The sequence below is a fragment of the Lipotes vexillifer genome, unplaced genomic scaffold, assembly GCF_000442215.2.
Source record: "Lipotes vexillifer unplaced genomic scaffold, Lipotes_vexillifer_v1.1 scaffold732, whole genome shotgun sequence".
NCBI classification, from domain to species: Eukaryota; Metazoa; Chordata; class Mammalia; order Artiodactyla; family Lipotidae; genus Lipotes; species Lipotes vexillifer.
Window position 1 is genome coordinate 4,072,172 of NW_006792596.1, and position 4,604 is coordinate 4,076,775.

Here is a 4,604-nt window from a genome sequence, read left to right on the forward strand (position 1 = left end):
AGGACAAACTCTGCAGGCTGCCATTGATAAAAATAATAACTTAGGTTTTGCTGATTGCTTTTTTTGTTTTGTATTGTTGCTCACTTGTTTGTTTCTAAACCAGCACAGAATATACAAGAGGTTATAAAAGTATTTGTAAGAGAAAATGACTATCAATTCCTTCCAGTTCCTTGTGGATGTGAGCTCAAAGTTCTAAATACGTGCAATAAGCGGTAAGAAACCCTCTAGGCAGAGCAGACCCAAACTGAGGACTCTCTGTCTTTTATACCACCTTAGGCTGAAAGTGCTGCATTAATGCTCAAGGGTCTATCTAAGGGAATTTTTGCTGTACCACAACTACACATTTGCATTTCGCTTCTTAACATGTCACTGTTTCTACTTGAGGTTTCAACAGACAGTCCTGGTGGCCCAATCACAGATAATCCATAGGCAACAGGCATCCCAGTAGGTTATATGCTTCATACAATACAGAATAATACTAGAGTCTAGTGCCTGGGTCCTTCTTTAACCCAATCCCAATTGGTTACAATACTTACTTATAGGAATGCCTCAGAGATCTGAAAAGCGGTCTTGACTCTCTCTCTCTCTCTCTCACTCTCTCTCTCTCTCTCTCTCTCTCTCTGTCAAATCTGGGAGTCTTAGCTCTTCTTTAGGGCCTTGCATCTGATTGTCAGGCCCATGCAAATGCAAATTATCCAGGATAATCTCACTCAAAGTCAACTGATTAGGGAGTTTATTTATATCTGAGAAGCCATTTCACAGCAACATATAGATTAGTGTTCGATTAAATATTTCGGAACTGTAGCTTAGGCAAGTTGACATAACAAAAAATCCTGTCATAGCAGGTTACCTGAAAACTACCCATATTAATTCCACTCAATTTTCACTGGGAAAAATGTAATTGTTGACCCCATATTGTTACAAAGGAGATAAAAACTGGCAGTCTTCAGCTAGGTAGTTGTATACCCAGCTAAAACTCCACTACCTTCACTGATTACAAATTGCATATAAAACATTTTATAAAGTCATATCACTTTGTCTAATAAAGGTCAATTTCTTATTTTTTCTTCATTTGGCCCTTCAATCCAGTCATCCAGAGTTTCTAATCTTTTCTATATAACTTGCTTCTCTTCAACTGCCATTCCTGGCCTTCATTTTTATCCTTCTTTCCCTTTGCCTCAATTTTTTCCTTTCTAGCAACACAAATATTACCTTTTCTAAAATAAAACTTATAATAAAAACATTCATATCAAATCTCTTCAATTAATTTCATCCCACATCCATCTTTCTCTCATTTATATCCTTTAAGCATCAGATATCTATGTACTTTACTATCATATTTACTTCCTTCTTCAATGTCTTTATTTAGTTATTTATGTGAGAAAATGGAATTTTCTCTCTTCTTCCTTCTCTTCATCTCTTTGACTCTAATAAGATAGAGTAAATAAAACAAGATTCACTAGTTAAATAAGACATTGAAGTTTTGCTATGGAAAACATTCAGTGTTAGCAAAAAGAACTTTGCCTTCCAGATGCTTCATTATGAAAGCTAATTAAATATGATGGTGGAGATGGGGAGCAAGAGAGAAAAGATTTGAAAGGAAAGATCATGGAGATAAGTATTCCTTCAGGAGCCCGTCTGAGATTTATCCCATTTGGACTCAAAGAGAATACCATAGAAGAATAATAAAAGGTTTTGCAATATGTACTGACTTCTTTTTTATCAATGGTTGCCTACTTGTAGATTGTCTTATATTGGTACCTACCAAACTTTGATGAGATACCAAGAGGATTATATTAGGATACTTCATCTTCCCCGATGAAGTGTAACCTTCACAGGAATAAGGAGCTCTCTTTCATTTCAGCACTTAACACTACTGTAGGCACCATTGTATGAAATATTTAATAAATGACTTGTGAAATGGACAGAGTTGTAAGTCAGAACTCGATGATGATCCCTGGCTAATATTCACCCCTCTCATGACTTGACTTCTATAAACAAGACACTTCTTTCCTATGTGTGACCCCTCACAGGGTTCACCATAAGGTACAAGATACTGGAGGCATTTATGATTTTTTCTCACATTTTTTCCTCTGAACACAAGGAGAAAGAATCAAGTCTCCTCTCCACATGAAAACAAAGTCTTGGAACGGATCTAGACCCATTTGCCCACATCTTTACTAGGCTCTCCTCAAGTAAGTAAAAATTGAACATCTTATTAGTCCAACAGTCATGAAGTCATATCTTAAGAGTGCAGTTAAAGCTAATGCATATTCATGAATTAATTGTCTTCTGTTTCCTCGGTAAATAAAGGGTTTACTCATCAAGCTGGCTTAGTCCAATGTTTTAACTACCGTTTATCTTTCTGAATTCATACACAGTGAGCTCTCTTCCATTTCCTGTTCTCCTTCATAGTAAGTACGCCCATTCTAGGGCCTGATTCCTCTTCCATGAGTAAATGAACTTTAGTTTTCAAAAAAGGAGATTGAAGAGATCTTATATCCCCAGGAATCCATCCCAATTCCCAGAAAAATTGACCAGAGAAGGCCTTCAGTGGGAGAAGAGGGGAGCGCCTGTATGAAGATGTGACATATAAATTGGTGTTCCCCAGGCATACTTTATTTCATATATTTCATGTTAGGATATATCTTTGATGTATGTGGAAATCCTAAAGTAGAAGGATACACTATTGGATTAGGAAACGAATTTCCTATCCCTGATACCTACCAGCAAGATAAGTATAGAAGGCCTTTGATACAGTTTACAAACTGTCAGAGACAATCCTCATCAATTTTTTACTGCCCTCTTTCTGATAAAATTTAATATAACCTATTATCTTATCAGAGGACTCAATTAAGAGCCCTGCAAAACTGAGGTTATTTTTATTCTTATTGGCATGAGTAAGTTATTTAATTTGATTGGTAACACAAGGGCCAGACATTTCTACCAGAATATCCACTGCAAGCCTGTCACACTACCATTTTCATTTGTACACCTATCTCTTTTATTCCTTTATTTTTTCCTCCCTACCTTCTTCTTGCTTTCTACAAACCTTCTCATTTTCTCCTTTCCTTGAGAATGTTTATGCCTTCCTGGTGAACTCATAGGAACCTCTAAGCTCTGTATCTGGCTCTTAAGGATAAAGCAGGTGTGCACTTAAATTTAGCCCAAAAGCTGACTGTGCTTTCTAATTCTCAACTAGATGAGTTTACTTCTTCTAAACACCATCCCAAATATTCTGTTATCTGTGTTCCTTTTTATTATGGCAACCACTGGGCAATAAAGTGGCTCTCTTTGTTCCCTCAGCACACTTCAAATGAGGCTACTTTAGCACTATGTGTGAGTCGGCAGCACTTCAAGAGGCCAATGATGTGGTAGTACTTTGTCGGGGGGATTAGCAAGGCATGTCCTCTGAGACTGAAGCGTTCTTCAGAAATACTGAATGGAGAATATTAGACATGAACTAAGAACCCAGAGGATTGTGTTACTTAAGGGCCATGAAATTACTTGGAAACTTAATTACGAAAAAGGATGAGATGATTCTAGGGCAGGAGGTCAACTGTGCCTCTGATTTTCACTCTTATTAATATGGAAAAAAAGTCCTTTTATTTGAGATGAAATTTTCTAGGCAACTCCCTTAAGTTTCTTATTATGTATTTACTAATTAAAAGCCTTTCTAACCTTTAAATGATGAATGACCAGTAAATATCCCCATAATATTCACATACCTGGTATACTTTCTTTTAGAGCAAAAGGCAGCTGGCATAGCATTATTTATTAAGAAGAGAAATTGAGCTCTTCATAAAGTACTGAGAATGTGTTCCTCTGGCATATTCTAAACACAGATCCTTGAAAACACTCAATTAATAATGTGTTGAGATGTATCTATGCCCTTCCCATGAATCACAGGATGAAAACATAGATTCTTTCAGTTTTTGCATTTTTTAATGTTTAATCTCAAAACGTAAATTTCCCCCTACAAAGAACATCAAAAGACAAATTCCCTTAGTGGCATTTTACAATTAATTTTAATATCCATGAACTAAACACATAAATTCTTCCAGTCGTAGCATATGCAAATGTGTTTCTGCATATCTTTGAAGTAGCATTTATTAAACACAGATACCATCTCTGCTTGGGGCTGAGCATTAAAATAGTTTTTACAAAACTACAAAATATGCTGTATGTTATTTTCTAAATGGTTTGTTTTATTCAATAAATTTCCTTAGACAGGAAAAGTGAAAATGCTGTAACTCAAATTCCATAACTTACACTCATGGAATGTGAGTCTAAGTATGAAAAAAAGTTTCAAAATAATTAAAGTCAATATCCTCAAACTAGAGAGTAAAGATATAATAGAGAGGAAAGCCTGGACAAAATCTGTTCCAAACAGAAAGATTCTACTCAGGAAATTTGAATTAGATACATGATAAAATGCATGATCCCAAGTTATGAAGACCTTGCAGTATTTTCTGCACCTGTGTCTGTATTTTGGTAATATCCCTATGTATTAGTCAGGGTTCTCCAAAGAAACAGAACCAATAGGAGACCATATATATATATATATATATATATATATATATATATATATATATATATATATA